Source organism: Pongo pygmaeus, chromosome Y (genome assembly GCF_028885625.2).
Source record: "Pongo pygmaeus isolate AG05252 chromosome Y, NHGRI_mPonPyg2-v2.0_pri, whole genome shotgun sequence".
Lineage (NCBI taxonomy): Eukaryota > Metazoa > Chordata > Mammalia > Primates > Hominidae > Pongo > Pongo pygmaeus.
In genome coordinates this window covers 48,958,513-48,980,517 of record NC_072397.2, presented here as the reverse complement: position 1 = coordinate 48,980,517, position 22,005 = coordinate 48,958,513, and the positions used below count along the sequence as shown (strand labels likewise).

Genomic DNA, 22,005 nt, shown 5'->3' with positions numbered 1-22,005 from the left:
CCTTATCCAGGCCCCTATGATGGGTCCCCCTCAGCTTCATAATTTCTTTCTGAGACAGGATCTTACTGTATTACCCAGGCTGGAGTGCAGTGTTGCTATCATAGCTCACTGAAGGTTCAAACTCCTGAGCTCAAGCAATCCTTCCACCTCAGCCTCCCAGGTATAAAACCTGGGATTACAAACCCATGTCACCATACTCAGCTACTATTTTTTTTTTTTTTGTAGGTGGGGGTCTACAAGGATCATTTAAGGCCAGAAGTTTGAGACCAGCCTGGGCAATAGAACAAGACCTCATCTCCACAAACAATAAGAAATTAGCCAGGTGTGGTGGCACACACCTGTATTCCTAGCTACTTGGGAGGCTAGGGTGTGAGGAACACTTAAGCCCAGGAGTTCATCATTACAGTGAACTATAATCATGCCACTGCACTTCAGTATGAGAAACAGGGTGAGAACTATCTGTTTAATAAAAAATAAAACAAGAATAAAGCTACAGCTTAAAAAGAAACACTATTTTCATCATCATTGTTATAATGACTGATTCTTAAAAATCGCTTAAGATACATTCAACGGATAAATAAATGCATGAATGTCTAAAAAAATTTTTTAAGATACTACATCAGAATAGAGGAAAAGAGGGAAATAGAGAAAACAAATAGCAAAGAAAAAGGCCTGAGGAGAGGATGGCAGGGACTGGATTTGGGGTAAATAGAAGATACTCAGAAAAATAAGAGACTGGGATATATGCATGAGAGTTACCCCTGGGGACTATATAATGCACATTTAATGCAGACCAACAGTCTTCAGGTCAAAGATCTAGGGAAAAAAGTGGTGAAAACAAGATAACACTACAAAAATCTGCTGGGCATTAGTCCTCCAGGCCTCCCTGCCCAGTATTCACCGACTGACCTGAAAGTCTCAGGTTTGGGGCTTCTTCTACTATCCATGGCTCTGCTCCTTGCTCTAGCTTGAAGATCATCTCAGGTTTGGTAATGCAATGCCCTGATAACGAGAAACAGTGGAAGACTTTGTCAAACCACTAAGTCAAATCCTTTTCAGAATGACAACAGCTGGGCTTCAGGGACTGTGCAATGAAGGAGCCAATTTGAACATTTCATTACAGAGTAGTGACACATTTTTCATCAACTGGAATCTTACAAGTAAATATTATTATACCTTAAAAGGGTTCCTATATTTACCAACAACAAAACACATTCCTGGGAGTTACTGGGAAGTTTTACTCACCCAATGATACCAGGCTGCTGTAGGTTTTCAGCATCACGTCCCTGTAGAGGGTCCTCTGAACATCATCCAGGTCCTGCCACTCCTCCCAGGTGAAGTGCACAGCCACATCTTCAAAGGACACCAACCCCTGTAATGGCACATTTTTCCTCAAGTCAAAGCATCAGCCCAGGGTCAAAAGAACATGAATCTGGGAATTCACTCTTTTGTGTGTCCATGTGTCTTATATGTATTTTACATAAGATATAGTTTGTTTTGTACTGTTTATGGTGAGAGAAGGAGTAATCACAGTAGAAATATGCTTCCACTGTAATAACTTATGAATTAATAAAATGGTATTACAAAGTTCACCTTATAGATCTAGAACCATCCTTATTGCTGGGGATAAAAGTATAAACAAAATGCAAAACCCTCTCACTACAAAAATAATAAAAAAAAATGCATCATGCTGCATGCCTGTAGTCCTGGCTACTCTGGAAACTGAGGCTGAAGGATTGCTTAAGCCCAAGAGTTTGACAGTGCAGTGAGTTATGATCACATCACTGAACTCCAGCCTGGCCAACAGAGAGCCTATCTCTCAAAAAAAAAAAAAAGGAGGAATAAAATTCTACTCCTCAAAGGAGCTCATGATCTGGTTATGAATATATAAGTATAAACACATACTGGGAATGATGTTTAGGTGAACTCATTGAGACACAAGTTCAATGCAGACTAAAATAAGAGAGAAGAAGAAAATAAGTTTTATTTTGCATCATGAGGTTCCACTTTACTGAAAAATCAGGTGTTTGGCTCTTCCACACGAACCATGAATCCTCATGACTATGGGAAAGTATCAGAAGTCTACTCACAAAGGCAAAGAGAACACACACCACTTTAATGGAACTCTGGACAGCACCATGCCTAGACGAATGATCCTGGGCAGTGATGAAAGCTAAAGGCAATATTTAAGGAATTGATTATGCAGTGATTCTGCATTTAAATATTTGACCTAATTTCAAAAATTCTTATGCATCTATCATTTTTACATTACATTACTTCCTCAGTATCCATGGGGACTGATTCCAAGATACTCCCAGATACCAAAATCCACAGATTAGATAACTCTCTTATATAAACTAGTCTCATATTTGCATAAAACTTATGTACATCCTCCTATATACAGTCATGAGCTGCATAATAACATTTCAGTCAATGATGAAACATGTATATCACAATAGTCCCATAAGATGATGATGAAACGTACACAGAAACGTGATATTGGCATTGCAGATGAAGTGCAGAAAACGATATTCAATAATGGCTCTGAGCCATCTGGTTACCTATATACCAAAAACATATAAATAAAAATATACATATCATGTAGGTTTTTGTAACACTATGAAGTTCACAAAACAATGAAATTACCTAAAGATGCATTTCTCAGAAAGTAATCCCATTAGTAAGCCATGCATGACTGAACTTTAACTCTTTAGATTACATATAATACTGAAGACAATGTAATGCTACATAAATGGCTCTTATACTGTACTGTTTAGGAAATAATGACAAGAAAAATTTCTGTAGATGCTCTGCACAGAGACAACCATTTATTTTTGTGGGAATATTTTCAATCTGAAGTTGGCTGAATCCACAGATGCAAAACCCATGGATACAAAAGGGTAAGTATAATTAAAAGCATATACCCTAGCATTTCAAAATTTCCTTTCTACGGGACAAAAAATTGCTGTATCCACCCATGGTGAACATAGTCACTTCACAAACAGGTGTAAATAAGGAGGTCCAGTAAGGACAGAAAATTTACATGACCATATTGGCATTTTAACAGCCATCCCTGACAAAGAGAATGGGAAAGGGCTTAAGGGAAAGCCAGAAGGGAGTAAACAGGAAGACAGATGTGACCACCTACATCAGGAAATGGAGTGTAAGAATACACAATAGGGAAGCAGTTCTTAAAAGGAAAAAAATGTAGAAACAGGATTTGGTACCAATTTGCTGTGCAGTGGGTAAAAAGGGGAGTTTTGTTTCCAAGTTATCTGCCATGATCCAGCTAGTTTGGTACTGGTGTTGTGAAGTGAAATTTGCAAAAGATAAAAGAATATGATAACCAGAAGTGACACAGACTTGGACATATCATGTGTGAAACATCTGAGGTTCCATATGTGGGAATGTCCAACTGGCAATTGGGAATATGGCTCCAGTGGTTGAGAAGAGAGATCAAAACTAAAGATAAAGATTTGGAAACTACCAGCATTTCAATGGTACCTGAATCCATCAGACCAAATGAAAATAAGAGAATGAAAGAATAAAAGAAACAACTACAGAATCTACAGAAACACTAACATTTACACAGGAAAAGAAATAGACTGTGAAGACCAAGAAGGAACTTTCTGAGTTTATTCCGCCAATAAAGAAAAATTCAATATTCGGAAGTCTACTAATATAATTCATCACGACCATAGTCCTGTGGAAAAAAATCCTTTAACTGTGCATATACGCATTGAGAAGACAGTTTTAGAAACACATTCCAGGTTCCTATTTCTGCATGTAAGAAGCTTGGAAGTAATCAATAATTACTTTACAATAATTAATTTTAATAACAATCTTCACAACAAATTAATATGACACAATCCTAACAACAAATAAAAAGCTGAAGAGACTAAAAAATCAACAATTCTTTCTAGATTTGAAACTCAGGGGAGGACACAGGGCAAACCACTGCCCCCAGGATTGCAGAGACAGAGAAGTGAATATAGGACTTTATGGCTTACAGGAAAACGGACTCACTACTGAAACCAACTTTGGAATCAGTGCTGGAGTAGAAAAACTCAAACTGTAACTGGTGAATGGCTGGAGGATCCGCGTGGACAACTCTAAGTGGTAAAAACTACAAAGAGATAGAGTTATTGTGAGGGAGGGGCACAATACTGTAAAATTGTCTCATGGAGCTTCACCAGGCTCCTGTGACAAATACCTGAGAAAACTCCCCTCCTGCTTCAACCTTTTGGGAGGAAAAAGGAAAACGATTTTGAAATATGCCAGAGCACCCCATCTTAACAAGGCTTGTCCACAGGAGAAACTACTTAACTTCAGCCTAATCTGCTCTAGTATAATCAGAGACTAAATAACGGAGGGAAAGGGAATTATCCCCTTCCACTGCAGCCCATTCTAATCATGTTCCACCTAAGGTGGAAAATTAAACAGAGGAACACTTCTGAAGTTCACAGTATAGATCCAATCATAGCATTCCAGAACACGGCTGCTGGGGTCTGTGTGTTTGTCCCTCACATACGATACCAAAATGCTGCTCCTGAGGTCTGAATGTTTCTCCCTCACATAGGATTCCAGAACACTGCTACGAGGGTCTGAATGTTTGTCCCTCACATAGGATTCCAGAACATTGATGCTGAGGTCTGAATGTTTGCCCTTAACCTAGGATTCCAGAACACTGCTGCTGGGGTCTGAATGTTTGTCCCTCACATAGGATTCCAGAACACTGCTGCTGGGGTCTGAATGTCTGTCCCTCACATAGAATTCCAGAACACTGCTACGAGGGTCAGAATGTTTGACCCTCACATAGGATTCCAGAACACTGCTGCTGGGGAGTGAATGTTTATACCTCACATAGGAGTCCAGATCACTGCTATGAGGTTCTGCATATTTGTCCGTTACATAGGATTCCAGAAGACTGCTGCCATGGTCTGAATGTTTGTCCCTCACATAGGATTCCAAAACACTGCTGCTGGGGTCTAAATGTTTGTACCTCACATAGGATTCCAGAACACTGCTGCTGGGTTCTGAATGTCTGTCCCTCACATAGAACTCCAGAACACTGCTGCAAGGGTCTAAAGCTTTCTCCCTCACATAGGATTCCAGAGCACTGCTGCAAGGGTCTAAATGTCTGTCCCTCACATAGGATTCCAGAACACTGCTACGAGGTTCTGAATGTTTGTCTGTTACATAGAATTCCAGAACACTGCTGCTGTGGTCTGAATGTTAGTCCCTCACATAGGATTCCAGAACACTCCTGCTGTGGTTTGAATGTCTGTTACATAGGATTCCAGAACACTGCTGCCATGGTCTGAATATCTGTCCCTCACATAAGATTCCAGAACACTCTTGCTGTGGTCTGTTTGTCCCTCACATAGGATTCCAGAACACTGCTGCCGTGGTCTGAATGTTTGTCCCTCACATAGGATTCCAGAACACTGCTGCCGTGGTCTGAATGTTTGTCCCTCACATAGGATTCCAGAACACTGCTGCTGCGGTCTGAATGTCTGTCCCTCACATAAGATTCCAGAACACTGCTCCTGGGGTCTGAGTGTTTGTCCTTCAAATAGGATTGCAAAACACTAATGCAATGATCTGAATGATTGTCCCTCACGTAGGATTCCAGAACACTGCTGCTGGGGTCTGAATGTTTGTCCCTCACATAGCATTCCAGAACACTGCTGCTAGGTTATGAATGTTTTTCCCTCACTTAGAATTCCAGAACACTAATGCAATGATCTGAATGATGGTGCCTCACGTAGGATTCCAGAACACTGCTGCTGGGGTCTGAATGTTTCTCCCACACATAGGATTCCAGAACACTCCTGCTGTAGTCTGAATGTTTGTCTGCCACATAGGATTCCAGAACACGGCTGCTGTGGTCTGAAAGTTTTTCCCTCACATACGATTCCAGAACACTGATTCCAGGGTTTGAATGTTTGTACCTCACATAGGATTCCAGAACACTGCTGCTGGGGTCTGAGTGTCTGTCCCACACATAGTATTCCAGAACACTGCTGGGACGGTCTGAATGTTTGTCCATCACATAGGATCCCAGAACACTGCTGCTGGCATCTGAATGTTTGTCCCTCACATAGGATTCCAGAACACGGCCGCTGTAGTCCGGTTTTTTTTTTTTTCTGTCTTTTTAAAATTACTTTATTAATATTTATTTTTAATTGACATATGATATTGCAAGTTTTTGTAATGTAAAACGTGAGGGACAAACATTCAGACCAATGCAGTAGCGTTCTGGAATCCTATGTGAGGGACAAACATTGAGACTCTCACAGTAGTGTTCTGGAATCCTAACTGAGGGACAAACATTCAGAACCCAGCAGCAGTGTTCTGGAATCCAATGTGAGAGACAAAGTATGCATACATTGTGAAAAAGTCAAATCTAGCTAATTAACAAATACATCAACTCACATAGTTATTTTTCTGGTGAATACACATAACATTAACTTTCTATTTCTCAAGAATGCAATATGCCATCATCAATTATAATCACCTTGCTCTACATCTCCTGAAATTTATTCCTTCTAACTAACTCTAAGTATGTATCCTCTGATTAACATCAATGCAACTCCCCTTTACCCCTAGCTTTGATACCCACCACTGTACTTTGTAATTCTATGAGATCAACTTTTTTACATACCAGTAGGAGTCATGTCATGATGTATTTGTCTTTCTGTGCCTGGCTTATTTCACTTAACATGTTGTCCTCCAGGTTCATCCATGTTGTTCAAAAATGACAGCGTTTTCTTTTTTTTACTGCCAAATAATATACCAGGTTTTCTTTCTTTTTTAAATATATTTTCCGTATTCAGTTATTTATATATATATATATTTATTATACTTTAAGTTCTAGGACACATGTGCAAAACGTGCAGGGTTCTTAACACATGTATACATGTGCCATGTTGGTGTGCTGCACCCAGTAACTCGTCATTTACATTAGGTATATCTCCTAATGCTATCCCTCCCCCCTCCCCTCACCCCACAACAGGCCCTTGTGTTGTGATGTTCCTCTTTCTGTGTCCATGTGTTCTCATTGTTCAATTCCCACCTATGAGTGAGAACATGTGGTGTTTGGTTTTTTGTCCTTGTGATAGTTTGCTGAGAATGATGGTTTCTAGCTGCATCCATGTCCCTACAAAGGACATGAACTCATCATTTTTTAAGGCTGCATAGTATTCCATGGTGTATATGTGCCACATTCTCTTAATCCAGTCTATCATTGTTGGACTTTTGGACATTTCAGTTGGTTCCAAGTCTTTGCTATTGTGAGTAGCACTGCAATAAACATACGTGTGCACGTGTCTTTATAGTAGCATGATTTATATACCATTGGGAATAATTCCAGTAATGGGATGGCTGGGTCAAATGGTATTTCTAGCTCTAGATTCCTGAGGAATCACCACACTGTCTTCCACAATGGTTGAACTACTTTACAATCCCACTAACAGTGTAAAAGTGTTCCTATTTTTCCACATCCTCTCCAGCACCTGTTGTTTCCTTTTTAATCATAGCCATTCTAACTAGTGTGAGATGATATCTCATTGTGATTTTGATTTGCATTTCCCTGGCCAGTGATGATGACCATTTTTTCATGTGTCTGTTGGCTGCATTAATGTCTTCTTTTGAGAAGTGTCTGTTCATATCCTTTGCCCACTTGTTGATGGGGTTTTTTCTTGAAAATTTGTTTGAGTTCTTTGTAGATTCTGGATATTAGCCTTTTGTCAGATGAGTAGGTTGCAAAAATTTTCTCCCATTCTGTAGGTTGCCTGTTCAATCTGATGTCTTTTGCTGTGCAGAAGGTCTTTAGTTTAATCAGATCTGATTTGACAATTTTGGCTTTTGTTGCCATTGCTTTTGGTGTTTTAGACATGAAGTCCTTGCCCATGCCTATGTCCTGAATGGTATTGCCTAGGTTTTCTTCTAGGGTTTTTATGGTTTTAGGTCTAACATTTAAGTTTCTAATACATCTTGAATTAATTTTTGTGTAAGGTGTAAGGAAGGGATCCCGTTTCAGCTTTCTACATATGGCTAGCCAGTTTTCCCAGCACCATTTGTTAAATAGGGAATCCTTTCCCCATTTCTTTTGTCAGGTTTGTCAAAGATCAGATAGTTGTAGATGTGTGGTATTATTTCTGAGGGTTCTGTTCTGTTCCATTGGTCTATATCTCTGTTTTGGTACCAGTACCATGCTGTTTTGGTTACTGTAGCCTTGTAGTATAGTTTGAAGTCAGGTTGTGTGATGCCTCCAGCTTTGTTCTTTTGGCTTAGGACTGACTTGGCAATGTGGGCTCTTTTTTGGTTCCATATGAACTTTAAAGCAGTTTTTTCCAATTCTGCGAAGAAAATCCTCGGTAGCTTGATGGAGATGGCATTGAATCTATAAATTACCTTGGGCAGTATGGTCATTTTCATGATATTGATTCTTCCTATCCATGAGCATGGAGCATGGAATGTTCTTCCATTGGTTTGTGTCCTCTTTTATTTTGTTGAGCAGTGGTTTGTAGTTCTCCTTGAAGAGCTCCTTCACATCCCTTGTAAGTTGGATTCCTAGGTAATTTATTCTCCTTGAAGCAGTTGTGAATGGGAGTTCACTCATGATTTGACTCTCTGTTTGCCTGTTATTGGTGTATAAGAATGCTTGTGATTTTTGCACATTGATTTTGTATCCTGAGACTTTGCTGAAGTTGCTTATCAGCTTAAGGAGATTTTGGGCTGAAATGATGGGGTTTTCTAGATATACAAACGTGTCATCTGCAAACAGGGACAATTTGACTTCCAAGAAATAACTAAGATCAGAGCAGAACTGAAGGAAATAGAGACACAAAACACCCTTCAAAAAATCAATGAATCCAGCGGCTGGTTTTTTGAAAATATCAACAAAATTGATAGACCACTAGCAAGACTGATAAGAAAAGAGAGAAGAATCAAATGGATGCAATAAAAAATGATAAAGGGGATAGCACCCCTGATCCCACAGAAATACAAACTACCATCAGAGAATACTGTAAACACCTCTACACAAATAAACTAGAAAATCTAGAAGAAATGGATAAATTCCTCGACGAATAAACCTTCCCAAAACTAAACCAGGAAGAAGTTGAATCTCTTAATAGACCAATAACAGGCTCTGAAATTCAGGCAATAATAGCTTACCAACCAAAAAGAGTCCAGGACCAGATAGATTCACAGCCGAATTCTACCAGAGTTACAAGGAGGAACTGGTACCATTCCTTCTGAAACTATTCCAATCAATAGAAAAAGAGGGAATCTTCCCTAACTCATTTTATGAGGCCAGCAGCATCATCCTGATACCAAAGCCTGGACGAGATATAACAAAAAAGAGAATTTTAGACCAATATCCCTGATAAACATCGATGCAAAAATCCTCAATAAAATACTTGCAAACCCAATCCAGCAGCACATCAAAAAGCTTATCGACCATGATCAGGATGGCTTCATCCCTGGGATGCAAGGCTGGTTCAACATATGCAAATCAATAAATGTAATCCAGCATATAAACAGAATAAAAGACAAAAACCGCATGATTATCTCAATACACGCAGAAAAGGCCTTGGACAAAATTCAACAGCCCTTCATACTAAAAAACTCTCAATGAATTAGGTATTGATGAGACTTATCTATAAATAATAAGAGCTATTCATAACAAATGCATAGCCAATATCATACTGAATGGGCAAAAACTGGAAGGATTCCCTTTGAAAACGGGCACAAGACAGGGATGCCCTCTCTCATCACTCCTATTCAACATAGTGTTGGAAGTTCTGGCCAGGGCTATGAGGCAAGAGAAAGAAATAAAGTGGATTCAATTAGGAAAAGAGGAGGTCAAATTGTCCCTCTTTGCAGGGGTCTGTTTGCCCTCACATAAGACATAAGATTCCAGAACACTACTGCTGTGGTCTGAGTGTTTGTCCCTCACATAGGATTCCAGAACACTGCTGCTAGGGTCTGAGTGATTGTCCCTCACATAGGATTCCAAAACACTGCTACGAGGGTCTGAATGGTTTGTCCCCCATATAGGATTCCAGAACACCGCAGCGAGGGTCTGAATGTTTGTCCCTCACATAGGATTCCAGAACACTACTGCTGGGTTCTGAATGTTTGTCCCTCACATAGGATTCCAGAACACTACTGCTGTGGTCTGAATGTTTGTTCCTCATTTAAGATTCCACAACACTGATTCTGTGGTCTGAATGTTTCTCCTTCACATAGGATTCCAGAACACTGCTGCTGGGGTCTGAAAGTTTGTCCCTCACGAAGGATTCCAGAACACTGCTACGAGGGTCTGAATGTTTGTCCCTCACATAGGCTTCCAGACCACTCTTGCTGTGGTCTGAATGTTTTTCCCTCACATAGGATTACAGAACACTGCTAATGTGGTCTGAACGTTTGACCCTCACATAGGATTCCAGAACACTTCTGCTGGGTTCTGAGTGTCTGTCCTTCGCATAGGATTCCAGAACACTGCTACGAGGGTCTGAATGTTTGTACCTCACATAGGACTCAACAACACTCCTGCTGTGGTCTGAATGTTTGTTCCTCAAAAAGGATTCCAGAACACTCCTGCTGTGGTCAGAATGTTTACCACTCACATAGGATTCCAAAATACTGCTGCTGGGTTCTGAGTATTTCCCCTGACAGGATTCCAGAACACTGCTATGAGGGTCTTAATGATTGTCCCTCACTAGGACCCCAGAACACTGCTGCTGGAGTCTGAATGTTGGTACCTCACATAGGATTCCAGAATAATCCTGCTGTGGTCTGAATGTTTGTCCCTCACACAGGATTCCAGAACACTGCTGTTGGGTTCTGAGGGTTTGTCCCTCACATAGGACTCCAGAACACTGCTACAAAGGTCTGAACGTTTGCCCCTCACGCAGGATGCCAGAACACTGCTGCTGGGGTCTGAATATTTGTCTCTCACATAGGATTCCAGAACACTGCTACGAGGGTCTGAATGTTTGTCCCTCAAATAGGATTCGAGAACATTCCTGCTGTGGTCTGATTGTCCCTCACAAAGGATTCCAGAACACTCCTGCTGTGGTCTCAATGTTTGTCCCTCACATAGGATTCCAAAACAATGCTGCTGGGGTCTGAATCGTTGTCCCTGACATAGGATTCCAGAACACTGTTACGAGAGTCTGAATGTTTGTCCCTCAAATAGGATTCGAGAACACTCCTGCTGTGGTCTGATTGTTTGTCCCTCACAAAGGATTCCAGAACACTCCTGCTGTGGTCTGAATGTTTGTCCCTCACATAGGATTCCAGAACAATGCTGCTGGGGTCTGAATCGTTGTCCCTGACATAGGATTCCAGAACACTGTTACGAGGCTGAATGTTTGTCCATCACATAGGAATCCAGAACACTCCTACTGTTGTCTGAAAGTTTGTTCCTCACATAGGATTCCAGAACACTGCTGCAGTGGTCTGAAAATTTCAATCTCACAAAGGATTCCAGGACACCCCTCCTGTGATCTGAATGTTTGCCCCTCACATAAGATTCAACAACACTGCTGCTGGGTTCTGAGTGTCCCTCACATAGGATTCTCGAACACTGCTACAAGGGTCAGAATGTTTGTCCCTCACATAGGATTCCAGAACACTGCTGCTGGGATCTGAATCTTTGTCCCTCAAACAAGATTCCAGAACACTGCTGGTGTGGTCTGAATGTTTGTTCCTCACAAAGGATTCCAGAACACTCCTGTTGTGGTCTGAATGTTTATCTCTCACATAGGACTCCAGAACAATACTGCTGGGTTCTGAGTGTTTGTCCCTCACATAGGACTCCACAAAACTGCTGCTGTGGTCTGAATGTTTGTTCCTACCATAGGATTCCAGAACAGTGCTATGAGGGTCTGAATATTTGTCCCTCACATAGGATTGCAGAACACTCCTGCTGTGGTCTGAATGTTTCTCCTTCACATAGGATTCCAGAACACTGCTGCTAGGTTCTGTGTGTCTGTCCCTCACATAGGATTCCAGAACACTGCTACGAGGGTCTCAATGTTTGTCCCTCTCATAGGATTCCAGAACACTCCTACGGTGGTCTGATTGTTTCTCCTTCACAAAGGATTCCAGAACACTCCCGCTGTGGTCTGAATGTTTGTCCATCACACAGGATTCCAGAACACTGCTGCTAGGTTCTGAGCATCTGTCCCTCACATAGGATTCCAGAACAATGCTATGAAGGTCTGAAAGTTTGTCCCTCACCTAGGATTCCAGAACACTACTGCTGGGGTTTGAATGTTTGTCCCTCATATACGATTCCAGAACACTGTTACAAGGGTCTGAATGTTTGCTCCTCACACAGGATTCCAGAACACTCCTGCTGTGGTCTGAATGTTTGTCCACACATAGGATACCGAACAATGCTGTTGGGTTCTGAGAGATTGTCCCTCACATAGGACTCCAGAACACTGCTATGAGGGTCTGAATGTCCCTCACGTAGGATTCCAGAACACTGCTGCTGGGATCTGAATGTCCCTCAGATAGCATTCCAGAACACTCCTGCTGTGGTCTGAATGTTTGTCCCTCACATAAGATTCCATAACACTCCTGCTATAGTCTGAATGTTTGTCCCTCACATAGGATTCCAGAAAACTCATGCTATGGTCTGAATGTTTGTCCCTCACATAGCATTCCAGAACACTACTGCTGTGGACTGAATTTCCCTCACATAGGATTCCAGAACACCGCTTCTGGATTCTGAGTTTTTTTCCCTCACATAGGATTCCAGAACACTCATGCTACGGTCTGAATGTTTGTCCCTCACATAACACTCCAGAACACTGCTGCTGTGGACTGAATGTCCCTCATTAGGATTCCAGAACACTGCTTCTGGATTCTGAGTTTTTTCCCTCACATAGGATTCCAGAACACTGCTACGAGGGTATGAATGTTTTTCCCTCACAGAGGATTCGAGAACACTGCTGCTGGGGTCTGAATGTTTGTCCCTCACATAGGATTCGAGAACACTCCTACTGTGGTCTGAATGTTTGTTCTTCACATAGGATTCCAGAACACTCCTGCTGTTGCCTGAATGTCTGACACTCACATAGGACTCCAGAACACTCCTGCTGTGGTTTGAATGTTTGTCCCTCACATAGGATTTCAGAACACTCCTGCTGTGTTCTGAATGTTTGTCCCTCACATAGGATTCCAGAACACTGCTACAAAGGCCTGAATGTTTGTCCTTCACAAGGGATTCCAGAACATTCCTGCTGTGGTCTGAATGTTTGTACCTCACATAGGACTTCAGAACACTTCTGCTGTGTTCTAAATGTTTGTCCCTCACATAGGACTCCAGAACACTCCTGCTGTGGTCTGAATGTTTGTCCCTTACATAGCGTTCAAGAACACTGCTGCTGGAGTCTGAATGTTTGTCCCTCACATAGGATTCCAGAACACTCCTACTCTGGTCTGAATGTTTGTCCCTTGCATAAGATTGTAGAACAGTGCTGCTGGATTCTGAGCGTTTGTCCCTCACATAGGATTCCAGAACACTGCTACAAGGGTCTGAATATTTGTCCCTCACATAGGAATCCAGAACACTGCTGCTGGATTCTGAGCATTTGTCCCTCACATAGGATTTCACAACACCGCTACAAGGATCTGAATATTTGTCCCTCACATAGGAATCCATAACACTGCTGCTGGGTTCTGAGTGTTTGTGCCTCACATAGGATTCCAGAAGACTGCTACAAGGGTCTGAATGTTTGTCCTTCACATAAGATTCCAGAACACTGCTGCTGGGGTCTGAATGTTTGTCCCTCAGATAGCATTCCAGAACACTCCTGCTGTGGTCTGAATGTCTGTCTCTCACATAGGATTCCTGAACACTGCTACGAAGGTCTGAATGTTTGTCATTCACTTAGGATTCCAGAACACTCCTGCTGTGGTCTGAATGTTTGTCCCTCACATAGGATTCCAGAACACTCCTGCTGTGGTCTGAAAGTTTGTCCCTCACATAGGATTCCAGAACATTTCTGCTGTGGTCTGAATGTTTGTCTGTCACACAGGATTCCAGAACACTGTGGCTGTTGTCTTAATGTCCTTGACATAGAGGAGTCCAGGAAACTGCTACGAGGGTCTGAATGTTTTTCTGTCACATAGCATTCCAGAAAACTGCTGCTGTGGTCTGAATGTTTGTCCCTCACATAGGATTCCAGAACACTGCTACAAGGGTCTGAATGTTTGTCCCACACCTAGGATTCCAGAACACTTCCGCTGGTGTCTGAATATTTGTACCTCATGTAGGATTCCAGAACACTGCTAAGAGGGTCTGAATGTCTGTCCTTCACATAGGATTCCAGAACACTGCTGCTGGGCTCTCAATGTGTGTCCCTCACATAGGATTCCAGAACACTCCTGCTGTGGGCTGAATATCCCTCACATAGGATTCCTGAACACTGCTATGAGGGTCTGAATAAGACTCCTGCTGTGGGCTGAATGTCCCTCACATAGGATTCCTGAACACTGCTACGAGGGTCTGAATGTTTGTCCCTCACATAGGATTCCAGAACACTCCTGCTGGGGTCTGAATGTTTGCCCCTCACATAGGATTCCAGAACACTCCTGCTGGGGTCTGAATGTTTGTCCCTCACATAGGATTCCAGAACACTCCTGCTGGGGTCTGAATGTTTGTCCCTCACATAGGATTCCAGAACACTGCTGCTGTGGTCTGATAGTCTGTTGCTCACATAGGATTCCAGAACACTGTTGCTGCCTCCTGCGTCTTTGTCCCCCACACAGGATTCCAGAACACTGCTATGAGGGTCTGAATGTTTGTCCCTCACATAAAATTCCACAACACTACTGCTGGGGTCTGAATGTTTGTCCCTCACATAGGATTCTAGAACATTCACGTTGGGGTCTGAATATTTGCCCTTAAATAGGATTTCAGAACACTGCTCCTGGGGTCTGAATGTTTGCCTTCAAATAGGATTCAAGAACACTCCTGCTGTGGTCTGAAAGTTTGTCCCTCACATAGGATTGCAGATCTCTCATGCTGTGGTCTGAAAGTTTGTCCCTCACACAGGATTCCAGAACACTTCTGCTGGTGTCTGAATGTCTGTCCATCACATAGGATTCCAGAACACTTCTGCTGGTGTTTGAATGTCTGTTCCTCACATAGAATTCCAGAACACTGCTGCGAGTGCCTGAATGTTTGTCCTTCAGATGGGATTCCAGAACGCTGCTGCAAAGGTCTAAATGTCTGTCCCTCACTTAACATTCCAGCACACTGCTACGAGGTTCTGAATGTTTGTCCCTCACACAGGATTACAGAGCACTCCTGCTGTGGTCTGAATGTTTGTCCCTCACATAGGATTCCTGAAGACTGCTACGAGGGTCTGAATGTTTGTCTTTCACATAGGACTCCAGAACACTACTGCTGTGGTCTGAATGTTCGTCCCTCACATAGGATTCCAGAACACTGCTAAGAGGATCTGAATGTCTGTCCTTCACATAGGATTCCAGAACACTGCTGCTGGGCTCTCAATGTGTGTCCCTCACATAGGATTCCAGAACACTCCTGCTGTGGGCTGAATGTCCCTCACATAGGATTCCTGAACACTGCTACGAGGGTCTGAATAACACTCCTGCTGTGGGCTGAATGCCCCTCACATAGGATTCCTGAACACTGCTATGAGGGTCTGAATGTTTGTCCCTCACATAGGATTCCAGAACACTCCTGCTGGGGTCTGAATGTTTGTCCCTCACATAGGATTCCAGAACACTCCTGCTGGGGTCTGAATGTTTGTCCCTCACATAGGATTCCAGAACACTGCTGCTGTGGTCTGATAGTTTGTTGCTCACATAGGATTCCAGAACACTGTTGCTGCCTTCTGCGTCTTTGTCCCTCACACAGGATTCCAGAACACTGCTATGAGGGTCTGAATGTTTGTCCCTCACATAAAATTCCACAACACTACTGCTGGGGTCTGAATGTTTGTCCCTCACATAGGATTCCAGAACATGGGTATGAGGGTCTGAATGTTTTTCCCTCACACAGGATTCTAGAACACTCCAGCTGGGGTCTGAGTGTTTGTCCCTCACATAGGATTCCTGAACACTGCTGCTGCCACTAGAGTCGTTGTGAGTGTCTGAATGTTTGACCTTCACCAAACACCAAATGTCCTGGCATTTTAGTCTTAGACTTTCCAGCCTCCAGATCTGTGAGCAATATTCTCTGTTGTTTATGAATTACTCAGTCTAAAGTATTTTATTATAGCAGCCTAAAGAGACTAAGAGAGCATCACCTGCCCTGACACCTCATCACCACATAACTGAAGCTATATTAACAGCAGTCACTTTTAGTGGGTACTTCATGCCTGGGAATAAAGGGGAAAAAATTACAAGGCATACTAAAAGGCAAAAAAAGAAAAAAAAATACAATTTGTAGCAACAGAGCAAGCTTCAGAAGCAGACAAAGCTATGATTTTGGAATTTTTTTTTAAGCCACTGGAGAATATGCTAAGGGCTCTAATGAATGAAGTAGACAGCATTCAAGTGTAGATGGGTAATGCAATCAGAAAGAGAGACATCGTAAGAACCATCAACATAATGTAGTGAAAAAAATGTGGTAAATAACTGAAGAATACCTCTGATGGCTTATTAGTAGACTAGACTCAGCTGAGTAAAGAATCTCTGGGCTTGAGGATTTATCAACAGAAACTTCGAAAACTAAAAAAGAAAAGAAACACTGAAAAGAACAGAAGATGATATCCAAGACTGTGGGACAACTACAAAAGGTGAATCAGAGTAATAAGAATACCAGGAGGAGAAGAAATAGAAGAAAGATCTGCAACAACCATGTCTGAGAACTTCCAGTATTAATGTCAGACACCAAACCAAAGATCCAGGAAGCTCCAAGAACACCAGGCAGGATAAATGCCAACAACCTACACTTGGACGTATAATTTTCAAACTATATGAAATAAAAGATAAAGGAAAACTCTGAAAGAAACCAGAGGTGGGGCAGAAAACACCTTACCTACAGAGACACAAAGATAAGAACTGCATTCAACATTGCAGAAACTGTGAAAGCAAGAAGACAGTGAAATGAAAAATTCAAAATGCTGACAGAAAAAAACCCACCAATCTAAGTTTCTGTACCCACTGAAACCACCCTTCAAAAGTGAAGGAGAATTAAGGCCTTCCTCAGAAAAATAAAAATTCAAGAAACTTGTTGCCAGGAAACCTGTCTTGCAAGAAATGTTAAATGAAATTCTTTAGAGGGAAACAAAAGATATATAACCGAAACCTGGATCAACTTTTTTTTTAAAAGAGCATTAAAGAAATAATTGTGGTACAATAAAAACTTATGTATTTATTCTTAATTGATCTGACCAAGAAGTTTATAGATAATAATAAATACACACAGATAAATTATGTATGCTTATACACAAGTGAAGAGAGTAACACTAATACAAGGAATGGAATGGAAGATGGGAGGGAGGAATTGTGGTACAATAAAAACATGAATTTATTCATAATTGATCTGATCAATAAGTTTGTAGATAATAATAAATACACACAGATAGATTATATATGCTTATACACAAGGGAAATAAGAAATAATAATACAAGGAGTGGAAAGGAAGGAAGGGAGGGAGAAATCAGGTGTTTTCTTTGTTAAGTAGGTAGTCACCCATGAAGTGGGATAGTGTTATCTGAAAGTGGACTTGAATTGGTTGTAAATGTATATTGAGGAATTAGGTGTTTTCTTTGTTAAGCAGGTAGTCTTATTTGTGGGATAGTGGGATAGCGTTATTTGGAAGTGGACTTGAATTGGTTGTAAATGTATATTGCAAATTCTATGGCAACTAGTTAAAAAAAGTTTTAAAAAAAGAAGTACATGCTAAGAAAGACAATGAAAATGTAGTCATCTAAAATCATCAATGAAAACTGCAAAGGGCAGAAAAAGAGTAGTAGACAAAAGAATGAAGACTAAGGAGAACGAATAGAAAACAGTAACAAATATAGTAGATATTAATCCAATGATATCAATAATCACTTTGGATGTTAATGGTATGAATGTACCAATTCAAAGACAGAGATTGTTAGAGTCTATCAAAAGACAGACACATCTAGTTTCACTGCACTTTGCTTTATTGTGTTTTGTGACCATGTTTTTTACACATTGAAGGTTTGTGGCCACCCTGCAATAAGCAGGTCTCACTGGCACCATTTTTCCTACAGCATGTGCTCACTTCACGTCTCTGTGTCACATTTTGGTCATTCTCGCAGTGTTTTAAGCTTTTTATTATTGAACCTGTTATGGTGATCTGTAATCAGTGATCTTTAATGCTACTATTGCCATTGTTTTGGGAACCACAAATCACACCCGGATAAGACAGCAAACAATTGACAAATGCATGTGTTCTGATTACCACACCAACGGGTCATTTCTCTTTCTCTCTTTTTCTCAGGCTTCTTTTTATTAATATTAAATTGTGGTCAATTAATAACCCTACAATAGCCTCTATGTGTTCAAGTGAAAGAAGAGTTGCATGTCTGTCACTTTAAACCAAAAGGAAGAAATAATTAAGCTTAGTGAGGAAGGCATGCTGTAAGCAAGACAGGCCAGTAGCTAGGCCTCATGCAACAAACACTTAGCCAAGTCGTGAATGCAAAGGAAGTGTTCTTGAAAGAAATTTAAAGTACTACTCCAGTGAATACGAGTGATAAAAAGCTAAACAATCTTGCTGCCGTTATGAAGAAAGTTTAATTGGTCTAGATAGAAGATTAAAAAAAAAATCCATTAAGCCTAAGCCTAACTCTCTTTTTTCTTTTTTTTTTTTTTGAGATGGAGTTTCGTTCTTGCCCAAGCTGGAGTGCAATGGCACGATCTCGGCTCATCGCAACCTCTGCCTCCCAAGCAACCTCTGCCTACCAAATTCAAGCCATTCTCCTGCCTCAGCCTCCCGAGTAGCCGGTATTACAGGCATGCGCCACCACGCCCGGCTAATTTTTTGTATTTTTAGTAGAGATGGGGTTTCTCCACGTTGGTCAGACTGGTGTCGAACTCCCAACCTCAGGTGATCTGCCCGCCTCGGCCTCCCAAAATGCTGGGATTACAGGCATGACAGCCACCGCAGCCGGCCTCTCTTCAATTCTATGAAGGCTCAGAGAGGTGAGGCAGCTGCAGAAGAAAAGTCTGAAGCTAGAAGAGCTTGTTTCATGAGATTTAGGGAAAAAAGTCATCTCCATAACATAAAAGTGCAAGATAAAGCAGCAAGTACTGATGGAAAAGCTGCAGAAAGCTATCTAGAAGATAACTGATTAAGATGGCTACACTAAACAGATTTGCAATGGAGACAAAACAGCCTTCTATTAGAAGGAGATGCCATCTAGGATGTTCCCAGCTAGAGAGGAGTTGATGCCTGGCTTTAAGGCTTCAAATGACATGCTGACTCTTTTGTTAAGGGCTAATGCAGCTGGTGATGTTAACTTGAAACCAATGATGATTTACTATTCTGAAAATCCGAGGGCCCTGAAGAATTATGATAAAACAGCTCTGCCTGTACTCTACAAATGGGAACAAAGCCTGGATGACAGACTATCTGTTTACAAATATGGTTTATTAAATATTTTAAGCCCACTGTTGACACCTACTGCTCAAGAAATAAGATTCCTTTCAAAGTATTACCACTCACTGCCAATGCTCCTGGTACTCAAGGGCTTTTACAGAGATGTATAAAGATCTGAATATTGTTTTCATGCCTACTAACCCAACATTCATTCTGCTGCCCTTGGATCAAAGAATAATTTCAACTTTCAAGTCTTATCACTTAAAAAATTTGTATTTCATAAAGCTATAGTTTCTCTAGAAAGTGATTCCTTTGATGGATCTGGGCAAAATAATTGAAAACCCACTGGAAAGGATTCACCATTCTAGATGCCATTGAGAACATTCATGATTTAAAAAAGAATCAAAATAGCAACATTAGGAGAAGTTGAGGCCGGGCGTGGTGGCTCACGCCTGTAATCCCAGCACTTTGGGAGGCCAAGGTGGGTGGATCACGAGGTCAGGAATTTGAGACCAGCCTGGCCAACATAGTGAAACCGTGTCTTTACTAAAAACACACAAAAAATTAGCTGGGTCTGGTGGGGGTGCCTATAATCCCAAATACTTGGGAGGCTGAGGCAGGAGAATTGCTTGAACCCGGGAGGCGGAGGTTGCAGTGAGCTGAGATCGTGTCACTGCACTCCAGCCCAGGCAAGACTCCATCTCAAAAAAAAAAAAAGAGAAGTTGGGAAGATTATTCCAACTCTCACAGACGACACTGAGGGTTCACGACTTCTGTGGAGGAAGTAACTGCAGATATAGTGGAAATAACAAGAGCACTAGAATCAGAGACAGAGCCTGAAGATGTGGCAAGACTGCAGCAGCCTCTGGAGAAAACATGAGTGGATGAGTTGCTTCCACGGATGAGCAAAGAAAGTGGTTTCTTGAGATGAAATCTACTCTTGGCGAAGATAGTGTAAACATTGTTGAGATGACAACAGATTTAGAATAAACTTAGTTGGTACAGCAGAAGGAGGGCTTGACAGAATTGAACCCAGTGATTTACAATAATACATAAACTTAGTTGGTACAGCAGTATGAAGGTTTGACAAAATTGAATCCAATTCTGAAAGTTCTACTGTGGGTAAAAAGCTATCAAACAACGTCGTATGCTACAGATAATTCTTTTGTGAAAGGAAGAGTCAATTGACACAGCAAAACTTCAATGTTGTCTTATTTTAAGAAATTGCCACAGCCACCCCAACCCTCAGCAACCACTAACTTACATTAAGGCAAGACCCTCCATCAGCAAGAAGACTGCAACTTGGCCAGGTGCAGTGGCTCACACCTGTCATCCCAACACTTTGGGAGGCCAAGGTGGGTGGACTGCTTGAGCCCAGGATGTCGAGGCAACATGGCAAAACCCCATCTCTACAAAAAAAAAAAAAATACAAAAATTAGCTGGACATGGTGTCATGCACCTGTAGTCCCAGCTAGTCAGGCGTCTGAGGTCGGGGTTTGATTGAGCAGGAGGTTGAGGCTGCAATTACTCCAGCCTGAGTCACAGAGTAAAACCCTATCACACACATAAAAAAAGATTGCAGCTTGCTGAAGGCTCAGATGGCTGTTAGCACTTGTTAACAATAAGGTATCTGTAAATTAAGGTGTGTGCACTTTGTGGACATATGCTATTGTACACTTTATACAGCACAGTATAAACATACTTTTACATGCACAGGGAAACCAAAAGAAATTGTATAACTCACTTTATTGCAGTGGTCTGGAACCAAACCCACATCATATATCTCTGATGCATGGCCGTCCTGTATTGTACACTTAAAAAAAAACTTAAAGAGCGTATATTTTAGGTGAAATAGTCATCTCATTTTTTTTTTTTTTGAGATGGAGTTTCGTTCTGTTGCCCAGGCTGGAGTGCAGTGATGCGATCTCGGCTCACTGCAAGGTCCGCCTCCCAGGTTCGCACCATTCTCCTGCCTCAGCCTCCCGAGTAGCTGGGACTACAGGGGCCCACCATCATGCCCGGCTAATTTTCTGTATTTTTAGTAGAAACGGGGTTTCACTGTGTTAGCTAGGATGGTTTCGATCTCCTGACCTCGTGATCCACCCACCTCGGCCTCCCAAACTGCTGGGATTACAGGCGTGAGCCACCACTCCCGGTCTCATTTTTTAAAAAGAGTGAGAATGAGAAATATTTGGGGAGTGATGGTCATGTTTATGACATTATTTATTTTGATGAGTCCTTGGGTGAATACTTACCTCTAAACTCATTAAGATGTATATATTCAGTGTCACACGCCTGTAATCCCAGTACTTTGGGAGGCCGAGGCAGGCAGATCATCTGAGGTCAGGAGTTCGAGACCAGCCTGGCCAACATGGTGAAACCCTGTCTGGTCTCAAACTCCTGGCCTCATGTGATCTGTCCACCT

At 41.6% G+C, this 22,005-nt stretch overlaps 1 pseudogene; it reads right to left on the bottom strand.

Annotated features, from left to right (window-relative positions):
* LOC129025663 (zinc finger protein 717-like) overlaps positions 1 to 22,005 on the bottom strand; it is a 45,537-nt pseudogene that overhangs the window by 4,447 nt on the left and 19,085 nt on the right.